Raw genomic sequence first — 11,316 nt, 5'->3', positions numbered from 1 at the left:
GACGTACCCATGCAGCGCCGCCCGCCAACGCACAGAGGAGCGGAGGGGATCGGGCGCCAGGTCCGGGGGAAGGCTGGGAGGGAAGCTACGGCGCTGCTACCCAGCTTTCAACCCTGCGGGACCGGTGCTCCGCTCCTATCGCTCCGGCGAACAGGGTCCGCTACGCTTTCAACACCAGCGCCCGGCAGAGGGCTTGGAGAAGGCTCGCGCGGATCCTCGGTTCGGATCGCCTGGCTTCGCGGGAGCGGCCTTCGGCTAGGGCCGACGACGGCCGGACCGAGCAGATTTGGACCGGGGTGCGGGGCGAGTACCTGCCTCTCTCACGAAGGGAGTGTCACCGGTAAGAAGCCTCTTCCCACGTCTGCTTGCCGACTTACGCTCGCCCCGACGAGAGGCCCAACCGAAAGAGTGGAAAGGGGCAGAGATTTCCAGGGTCGCCCCACCAGGGATGCAATACCCCAGTGCAGACAGTCGGCCCTGCCCCGAACCTACTCGGTGGTTTGAAGGTTAACCTCTTGGGGAAAAGCAGCGATTCGCCTCGCGGTGCGTGCCTCCGCGGATCTAAACCCCCTCGATCGATGTGGGGCCAGAGGACCCCTTTTCCCCGTACGAAACTGTCAGCTCACCATGGGCTCGACGTCCGTGGGTCGGGGAGTTGAGCGCTTACGCGCGGCGGGACCTTATAACCTGCAGCGGCTGAGGAGCGAAGATTTCCAGGGTGGGCCCCCGGGGATGCCATACCCCGAGCAGCCTGTCGGCCCCGCTCCTAGCACGCTGGCAAGCAATGGAGTCTTCCCCGCGGCAGCCACCGCCCTCGCCCTAGCCTCGCCGTCGGTCGATGAAGAACGTCGTTCGCCCTCCTCTGGCTCGGGATTTGGAAACGGCCTGGCCTTCGCCTACTCCGTCGGGCAACTGCCTTCCGCCAGCCCCTTCCCTCGAATCCCCTTCTTCCATTTTAGACCCGATCAGGGGATTGGTCAGCCCAGCCCTGGGGTAAGAAGAGGGGTTGGGGTCGGTTCGGCTTCGGGTGCCCCGCTCGGCCAAAGGTTCCCCTCGCTTTGGAAGCACGCGAGGTCGCGGAGGGTGTCGGGGTTATTTTTTCGGCTCCCTGGCTTCGCGGGAGCGGCCTTCGGCTAGGGCCGAGGCCGTCCGGCCCGCGCAGATTTGGACCGGGGTCCGGGGCGAGTACCTGCCTCTCTCACGAAGGGAGTGTCACCGGTAAGAAGCCTCTTCCCACGTCTGCTTGCCGACTTACGCTCGCCCCGACGAGAGGCCCAACCGAAAGAGTGGAAAGGGGCAGAGATTTCCAGGGTCGCCCCACCAGGGATGCAATACCCCAGTGCAGACTGTCGGCCCTGCCCCGAACCTACTCGGTGGTTTGAAGGTTAACCTCTTGGGGAAAAGCAGCGATTCGCCTCGCGGTGCGTGCCTCCGCGGATCTAAACCCCCTCGATCGATGTGGGGCCAGAGGACCCCTTTTCCCCGTACGAAACGGCCGGCTCACCATGGGCTCGACATCCGTGGGTCGGAGAGTTGAGCGCTTACGCGCGGCGGGACCTTATAACCTGCAGCGGCTGAGGAGCGAAGATTTCCAGGGTGGGCCCCCGGGGATGCCATACCCCGAGCAGCCAGTCGGCCCCGCTCCTAGCGCGCTGACGAGCAATGGAGTCTTCCCCGCGGCAGCCACCGCCCTCGCCTCGCCGTCGGTCGATGAAGAGCCGAGTTCGCCCTCCTCTGCTCGGGACTCGGAAACGGCCTGGCCTTCGCCTACTCCGTCGGGCAACTGCCTTCCGCCAGCCCCTTCCCTCGAATCCCCTTCTTCCATTTTAGACCCGATCAGGGGATTGGTCAGCCCAGCCCTGGGGTAGGAAGAGGGGTTGGGGTCGGTTCGGCTTCCGGTGCCCCCGCTCGGCCAAAGGTCCCCTCGCTTTGGAAGCAGAGGGTGCCGGGGTTATTTTCGGCTTGACGCCTAGTCCGGTCCCTGCCGGTTCCCGTGGAGGCCCGCGGTCAAAACCAGCTCCCCGGCTGTCGGAGCCGGAGCCCCGCAGCCCGAGCGGACGCACCGAGTCCCTCATGTAAGGGATAGCCGCCCCTACGGAACGGCCCGGACTGGGACCAGGCACCCCCAGGCGCCGAAGGGGTGGGTCGGCCGTGTTGCCGAAGCTTAGCCGGCGCTGATGACCGCAGCCCCTAACGATGCCCACAGGCGGGGGAGCCAAGGAGAGCACTAGGAAGACGTGGCGGGGTCGGACGGCTCAATTTCCAGGGTGGGACCCCGGGGGTTCAGTACCCCGGGCATCCGGTCGGTTTCGCCGGCGCGACCCCAAGCCTTCCACGGCCCCCTTCGTGGGTGCAGGGATACCGTGCAGGGTGCAGGCTTAGACGCCAATTCCCCAGAAGTTTTAGGGATAGGGTTTGTCCGGGCGCCACCGCAGCGACAACCTCGCAAGAAGCTCTCTTCCACAAAAGCACGGGCAACGTTCGTGTGCGAGTGTTGGTCTCCCATGGTCTACCGACTCCCCCGGGCGGCCCAAGCGTTACGCCCACGGCCGGGCCCTCGAGCAGGCGCACCCCTGGTGCCTCTCGTAAGGGAAGGCTACGGTCCTCAACCCCTCGTATGGCGGGGAGGGCGCATTTGAAACGCTAAAGGACGAGCCCTGTTCGGGACCTGGCGGGGATCCGCGGATTGGCGAGAGGGATGGGTCTGCCGTTGGTCAGAGGGGACGCACCCCTGGGACGCAGTTTGGCATTAGCGACCGATGGCCCATCTACGACCATGTACTCCGGGAGCGCCAAGGAGGACGCGGGTGGGCTTTGGGGGCAGACTCAATTTCCAGGGTCTGGGCGCCGGGGGTGCAATACCCTTAAGCGCTCATGTCGGTTTCGTCTGCCGCCCGCCTCTGGCCCGGCTCCTAGTGACGGGTGCTGTGAACGTGCGATCGTGCTTGCGGTTGAAGAGTTCAAAGGCTACCGCTGGGGATAACACGCCCGGGGAATTTAGAAACCCCCCCCTCCGCTACAATCTCTGCTTCTGCCGGACTCGGAGGGGAGCCGCCCCGGGGGCGACCGCTCCCTCTCCTCTTCCGCGGCGTGCCGCGCGCTTCGCCGTCAGCAGCGGAGCGAACCTTTTTCTCGGTCCGCAGCTCTTCAGGCGTAGGCGGGCAGCGCTAACAGGGTACACTGGGGACCACTCGACCGCAACCGCTCCTCCGACCGACGAGCATACCTACCGCGGATACGCCACGGTGGGTCTAAGCCTCGTCGCCGCCGCGAGGAGCAGGCGGGAGCCGTCCCTTTTCGTGCTGCGGAAATAAACCGTGGACACAGAGGTGTGTCTGCGCTCTCCGACCGGGCGGGGGGCGATTGGACTTGCCCGAGGGACACTAGGCGAGGCGCTGCCGCGGGAGCCGGAGCTCCGCGCTGGACGCTGCCGCCGCCGCCGCCGCCCCCCACCCACGGTACGGTGGAGTACGCCCGTTCCATACGCTTCGTAGCAAACCTCAGCCGAAGCAGAGAGTCCTACCGCTGTGGCAGGAGCGGGGCCGTGCGAGGACCACACTGGCACCGCGCTACACAACCTTAGGCAGAGGACCACAGCCGCTCACGGGGAGCGGGGGATTGATGCGCGACCAAGACTGAGGCTAAGGAACGCTTTACCATAAACCGGCCGGGGCCAATACCCCTGACCGAGCAAAGTGCCCTGCCCCGCCGGATCGCGCTGTGTCAGATCGATCAAAAGAGCGGAGAGCCGAGACTCTACCGCTGGGAGTTTGTGGAGAACGGCCTGGCTTGCGTCCCGTCCTCCCGCCCTCGACCTCACATGGCTAGCCTCACCCGCCGGGAGCCACCCCATTGGGGACCGTAGGGCGGAGAAGGGGTCTCCGCGTCCGGAATTTACTTGTGGAGAACGGCCTGGCTTACGTCCCGTCCTCCCGCCCTCGACCTCACATGGCTAGCCTCACCCGCCGGGCGCCACCCCATTGGGGACCGTAGGGCGGAGAAGGGGTCTCCGCGTCCGGAATTTACTTGTGGAGAACGGCCTGGCTTACGTCCCGTCCTCCCGCCCTCGACCTCACACGGCTAGCCTCACCCGCCGGGCGCCACCCCATTGGGGACCGTAGGGCGGAGAAGGGGTCTCCGCGTCCGGAATTTACTTGTGGAGAACGGCCTGGCTTACGTCCCGTCCTCCCGCCCTCGACCTCACATGGCTAGCCTCACCCGCCGGGCGCCACCCCATTGGGGACCGTAGGGCGGAGAAGGGGTCTCCGCGTACGGAATTTCTTGTGGAGAACGGCCTGGCTTACGTCCCGTCCTCCCATGGCTAGCCTCACCCGCCGGGCGCCACCCCATTGGGGACCGTAGGGCGGAGAAGGGGTCTCCGCGTCCGGAATTTCTTGTGGAGAACGGCCTGGCTTACGTCCCGTCCTCCCGCCCTCGACCTCACATGGCTAGCCTACCCCGCCGGGCGCCGCTCCATTGGGGATACGGTACGGCAAAGCGCGACGCCGCACGATGCCAACACTTTGTGCAAAAACCTGGCAGAGTCGACCAAAACCTCGCTTCTTTGACCGGTATTTTTGATGCTTTTCTCTGCCGCCGAAGGTGCACTGAGGGTCGGATCGCCCAAAATTTTTACCGGTCGTTTTGGTCTGCGGTTCTTCCGAGAGGTGCCCGCCTGACAGTTCTTTTTCAGCAGCCTCCGAAAGGCCATCCAGCGGGCAAGCCAGGGGTTGGCAGCCGCCGGCGGTGAGCCTTCCCCGGCCGGGGCAGACGGCTCCGACCGCAAAATTTTTTCGACTTTCGCCGAGGCCAAAACCCCATGCACTTTTAAAGCCTGCCCGCAGCGCCGTCTCCTGTCAGACGTCCCTTGCCGCCTGCGGTGGTCCTCGCCCGGCAGAGAGAAGCCGGAGTCGCCCCCTCTCCGGTTCTTTTTCACCATTCCGGAGCTCTGAAATCTGCCGGACACCGAGTGACCGAGGACGCTTCCAGGAGGGCGGCAGCGAGAGGCAGAGTGCCACCGGTCGGGTCGCCGGTTCTCCCACACTTTGAAAATTTTTCGCTTGTTCTGGTGGGATGGAGAGAGAGCGTGGCTTATGCGCCCTCTGCCCCGCGGTCCGCCCTGGCTGGCCTTACGCCGGTGGTTCGCCAGGCCACCGGCACCTTGTACGGCGGGGACGGCGTGGCTTATGCGCCCGTCAACCCACCTACTCGCCCCGGCTAGCCTTTTACCCGGAGGGCGCCACGCTCCGGGTACCAGTGAGCGGCACGAACCCAGTCATACCATGCCGCTCACCTCGCGCCCTCTCCGGCCTCCGCCGCGGAGACCTCCCGCTAGGACCTGCGGGGGGCGATTTCTGCCAAAATCTACAAAGTCCCCGATGGTTAAGGACGTAGACTGTTGAGCGGGACCTACACACTCTTGTAGCCGATGGGGCTCGCCATTTCCCGCAGAAAATGGACCACCTCCCGCAGAGGAACATGAAATGCCCCTTCCCGCGGGACCCGAAGGACCGCTCTGTCCGAGCAGGCCTCCAGGACCACGGCACGCAAAAGCGACTCAGTCCCGCTGGCATTACGGATCTGACTTTGTGCAAAAACCAGGCAGAGTCGACCAAAACCTCCCTTCTTTGACCGGTGTTTTTGTTGCTTTTCTCTGCCGCCGAAGGTGCACTGAGGATCGGATCGCCCAAAATTTTTACCGGTCGTTTTGGTCTGCGGTTCTTCCGAGAGGTGCCCGCCTGACAGTTCTTTTTCAGCAGCCTCCGAAAGGGCATCCAGCGGGCAAGCCAGGGGTTGGCAGCCGCCGGCGGTGAGCCTTCCCCGGCCGGGGCAGACAGCTCCGACCGCAAAATTTTTTCGACTTTCGCCGAGGCCAAAACCCCATGCACTTTTAAAGCCTGCCCGCAGCGCCGTCTCCTGGCAGACGTCCCTTGCCGCCTGCGGTGGTCCTCGCCCGGCAGAGAGAAGCCGGATTCGCCCTCTCACCGGTTCTTTTTCACCATTCCGGAGCTCTGAAATCTGCCGGACACCGAGTGACCGAGGACGCTTCCAGGAGGGCGGCAGCGAGAGGCAGAGTGCCACCGGTCGGGAAGCCGGTTCTCCCACACTTTGAAATTTTTTCGCTTGTTCTGGTGGGATGGAGAGAGAGCGTGGCTTATGCGCCCTCTGCCCCGCGGTACGCCCTTGGCTAGCCTTACGCCGGTGGTTCGCCAGGCCACCGGCACCTTGTACAGCGGGGACGGCGTGGCTTATGCGCCCTCTGCCCCGCGGTACGCCCTTGGCTAGCCTTACGCCGGTGGTTCGCCAGGCCACCGGCACCTTGTACGGCGGGGACGGCGTTGCTTATGCGCCCGTCAATCCACCTACTCGCCCCGGCTAGCCTTTTACCCGGAGGGCGCCACGCTCCGGGTAGCAGTGAGCGGCACGAGCCCAGTCATACCATGCCGCTCACCTCGCACCTTTTCCGGCCTCCGCCGCGGAGACCTCCCGCTCTGTTCTGCGGAGAGCGATTTTGGGCAAAATCTACAAAGTCCCCGATGGTTAAGGACGTAGACTGTTGAGCGGGACCTACACACTCTTGTAGCCGAAGGGGCTCGCCATTTCCCGCAGAAAATGGATCACCTCCCGCAGAGGAACATGAAATGCCCCTTCCCGCGGGACCCGAAGGACCACTCTGTCCGAGCAGGCTTCCAGGACCACGGCACGCAAGAGCGACTCAGTCCCGCTGGCATTACGGATCTGACTTAGTGCAAAAACCTGGCAGAGTCGACCAAAACTCCCCTTCTCTGACCGGTATTTTTGTTGCTTTTCTCTGCCGCCGAAGGTGCACTACGGGTCGGATCGCCCAAAATTTTTACCGGTCGTTTTGGTCTGCGGTTCTTCCGAGAGGTGCCCGCCTGACAGTTCTTTTTCAGCAGCCTCCGAAAGGCCATCCAGCGGGCAAGCCAGGGGTTGGCAGCCGCCGGAGGTGAGCCTTCCCCGGCCGGGGCAGACAGCTCCGACCGCATAATTTTTTCGACTTTCTCCGAGGCCAAAACCCCATGCACTTTTAAAGCCTGCCCGCAGCGCCGTCTCCTGTCAGACGTCCCCGCCGCCTGCGGTGGTCCTCGCCCGGCAGAGAGAAGCCGGAGTCGCCCTCTCTCCGGTTCTTTTTCACCATTCCGGAGCTCTTAAATCTGCCGTACTCCGAGTGACCGAGGACGCTTCCAGGACGGCGGCAGCGAGAGGCAGAGTGCAACCGGTCGGGAAGCCGGTTCTCCCACACTTTGAAAATTTTTCGCTTGTGCTGGTGGGATGGAGAGAGAGCGTGGCTTATGCGCCCTCTGCCCCGCGGTACGCCCTTGGCTAGCCTTACGCCGGTGGTTCGCCAGGCCACCGGCACCTTGTACGGCGGGGACGGCGTTGCTTATGCGCCCGTCATCCCACCTACTCGCCCCGGCTAGCCTTTTACCCGGAGGGCGCCACGCTCCGGGTAGCAGTGAGCGGCACGAGCCCAGTCATACCATGCCGCTCACCTCGCACCTTTTCCGGCCTCCGCCGCGGAGACCTCCCGCTAGGACATGCGGGGGGCGATCTTGACCAAAATCTACAAAGTCCCCGATGGTTAAGGACGTAGACTGTTGAGCGGGACCTACACACTCTTGTAGCCGAAGGGGCTCGCCATTTCCCGCAGAAAATGGATCACCTCCCGCAGAGGAACATGAAATGCCCCTTCCCGCGGGACCCGAAAGGACCGCCCTGTCCGAGCAGGCCTCCAGGACCACGGCACGCAAAAGCGACTCAGTCCCGCTGGCATTACGGATCTGACTTAGTGCAAAAACCTGGCAGAGTCGACCAAAACTCCCCTTCTCTGACCGGTATTTTTGTTGCTTTTCTCTGCCGCCGAAGGTGCACTACGGGTCGGATCGCCCAAAATTTTTACCGGTCGTTTTGGTCTGCGGTTCTTCCGAGAGGTGCCCGCCTGACAGTTCTTTTTCAGAAGCCTCCGAAAGGCCATCCAGCGGGCAAGCCAGGGGTTGGCAGCCGCCGGCGGTGAGCCTTCCCCGGCCGGGGCAGACAGCTCCGACCGCATAATTTTTTCGACTTTTGCCGAGGCCAAAACCCCATGCACTTTTAAAGCCTGCCCGCAGCGCCGTCTCCTGTCAGACGTCCCCGCCGCCTGCGGTGGTCCTCGCCCGGCAGAGAGAAGCCGGAGTCGCCCTCTCTCCGGTTCTTTTTCACCATTCCGGAGCTCTTAAATCTGCCGTACTCCGAGTGACCGAGGACGCTTCCAGGAGGGCGGCAGCGAGAGGCAGAGTGCCACCGGTCGGGAAGCCGGTTCTCCCACACTTTGAAAATATTTCGCTTGTGCTGGTGGGATGGAGAGAGAGCGTGGCTTATGCGCCCTCTGCCCCGCGGTACGCCCTGGCTAGCCTTACGCCGGTGGTTCGCCAGGCCACCGGCACCTTGTACGGCGGGGACGGCGTTGCTTATGCGCCCGTCATCCCACCTACTCGCCCCGGCTAGCCTTTTACCCGGAGGGCGCCACGCTCCGGGTAGCAGTGAGCGGCACGAGCCCAGTCATACCATGCCGCTCACCTCGCACCTTTTCCGGCCTCCGCCGCGGAGACCTCACGCTCTGTTCTGCGGAGAGCGATTTTGGGCAAAATCTACAAAGTCCCCGATGGTTAAGGACGTAGACTGTTGAGCGGGACCTACACACTCTTGTAGCCGAAGGGGCTCGCCATTTCCCGCAGAAAATGGATCACCTCCCGCAGAGGAACATGAAATGCCCCTTCCCGCGGGACCCGAAGGACCGCTCTGTCCGAGCAGGCCTCCAGGACCACGGCACGCAAAAGCGACTCAGTCCCGCTGGCATTACGGATCTGACTTAGTGCAAAAACCTGGCAGAGTCGACCAAAACTCCCCTTCTCTGACCGGTATTTTTGTTGCTTTTCTCTGCCGCCGAAGGTGCACTACGGGTCGGATCGCCCAAAATTTTTACCGGTCGTTTTGGTCTGCGGTTCTTCCGAGAGGTGCCCGCCTGACAGTTCTTTTTCAGCAGCCTCCGAAAGGGCATCCAGCGGGCAAGCCAGGGGTTGGCAGCCGCCGGCGGTGAGCCTTCCCCGGCCGGGGCAGAAAGCTCCGACCGCATAATTTTTTCGACTTTCGCCGAGGCCAAAAGCCCAGGCACTTAGAAAGCCTGCCCGCAGCGCCGCCTCCTGTCAGAGGTCCCCGCCGCCTGCGGTGGTCCTCGCCCGGCAGAGAGAAGCCGGAGTCGCCCTCTCTCCGGTTCTTTTTCACCATTCCGGAGCTCTTAAATCTGCCGTACTCCGAGTGACCGAGGACGCTTCCAGGAGGGCGGCAGAGAGAGGCAGAGTGCCACCGGTCGGGAAGCCGGTTCTCCCACACTTTGAAAATTTTTCGCTTGTGCTGGTGGGATGGAGAGAGAGCGTGGCTTATGCGCCCTCTGCCCCGCGGTACGCCCTGGCTAGCCTTACGCCGGTGGTTCGCCAGGCCACCGGCACCTTGTACGGCGGGGACGGCGTTGCTTATGCGCCCGTCAACCCACCTACTCGCCCCGGCTAGCTTTTTACCCGGAGGGCGCCACGCTCCGGGTAGCAGTGAGCGGCACGAGCCCAGTCATACCATGCCGCTCACCTCGCACCTTTTCCGGCCTCCGCCGCGGAGACCTCACGCTCTGTTCTGCGGAGAGCGATTTTGGGCAAAATCTACAAAGTCCCCGATGGTTAAGGACGTAGACTGTTGAGCGGGACCTACACACTCTTGTAGCCGAAGGGGCTCGCCATTTCCCGCAGAAAATGGATCACCTCCCGCAGAGGAACATGAAATGCCCCTTCCCGCGGGACCCGAAGGACCGCTCTGTCCGAGCAGGCCTCCAGGACCACGGCACGCAAAAGCGACTCAGTCCCGCTGGCATTACGGATCTGACTTAGTGCAAAAACCTGGCAGAGTCGACCAAAACTCCCCTTCTCTGACCGGTATTTTTGCTGCTTTTCTCTGCCGCCGAAGGTGCACTACGTGTCGGATCGCCCAAAATTTTTACCGGTCGTTTTGGTCTGCGGTTCTTCCGAGAGGTGCCCGCCTGACAGTTCTTTTTCAGCAGCCTCCGAAAGGGCATCCAGCGGGCAAGCCAGGGGTTGGCAGCCGCCGGCGGTGAGCCTTCCCCGGCCGGGGCAGACAGCTCCGACCGCATAATTTTTTCGAACTTCTCCGAGGTCAAAATCCCAGGCACTCCGACGGAAGGTCCGCCGCGCGTCTCCCGTCTGACGTCCCCGCCGCTCGCGGTGGTCCTCGCCCGGCAGGGAGCTGCCGGATTCGCCCTCTTACCGGTTCTTTTTCACCTTTCCGGAGCTCTGATATCTGCCGCACACACAGTGACCGAGGACGCTTCCAGGAGGGCGGCAGCGAGAGGCAGAGTGCCACCGGGCGGGTCCTCGGTTCTCCCACACTTAGAAAATTTTTGCGCTTGTGCTGGTGCGAGGACGTAGGTCTTTCGACCGGGGCAAGCCTGGAGGGCGGTAGCCGGGATTGGCGCCCTATTCCCGGCTAGCTCTCGGAGGCTTCACCCGGTTGGAGGTTGGAGCTCCCGACTTCCATGGGCATGTTCCTCACCGGGACCTACGACCAAGTGTGGCCGAGGGACAGTGACACATTCCCGGGTAGCCTGAGTGGCTGCTCCCGCTGAGCTACTTCCATGGGCACTATTCCTCCCCGGGACTTGCCGCCAAGTCTTGGCCGGGGGACAGTGACACATTCCCGGGTAGCCTGAGTGGCTTCTCCCGCTGAGCTCTTACTTCCATGGGCATGTTCCTCACCGGGACCAACTACCAAGTGTGGCCGGGTTTCGAGCTCCAAACTCGGCTTGCACTTGGTCGCTTGGGGGGTCCCCTCCGCTCCGGGAAGGGCGCCCTCCAGCGGGCAGACGAGGGTACTTCTAGTCTGCCCGAGCTCCATGGGGCCCCTCTCGCCCCTAGGCTCCCCGCCCAGGGTTCCAGGGTCCCGGATAAAGCCACCCTGCCGAGTTCGGTATAGGGTACCGGGCCTGGCTGGAATCACGCCGGGATCGGTGAGACCTCCTCGGCCGCGGCTCAGCCTCCAAACTCCCTTTCGCGGTTCTCTTCCCTTCAACTTCCATGGGCATGTTCCACACCGGGACCTCCGACCAAGTGTGGCCGGGGAACAGTCACCCATGCCCGGGTAGCCTCAGCGGCTGCTCCCGCTGAGGTCAACTTGGAGGTTGGAGCTCCGACTTCCATGGGCACTATTCCTCCCCGGGACCTGCCGCCAAGTCTGGCCGGGGGACAGTGACACATT

Source organism: Engystomops pustulosus, unplaced genomic scaffold (genome assembly GCF_040894005.1).
Source record: "Engystomops pustulosus unplaced genomic scaffold, aEngPut4.maternal MAT_SCAFFOLD_624, whole genome shotgun sequence".
NCBI lineage: Eukaryota > Metazoa > Chordata > Amphibia > Anura > Leptodactylidae > Engystomops > Engystomops pustulosus.
Note: the sequence above shows the minus strand (reverse complement) of the source record.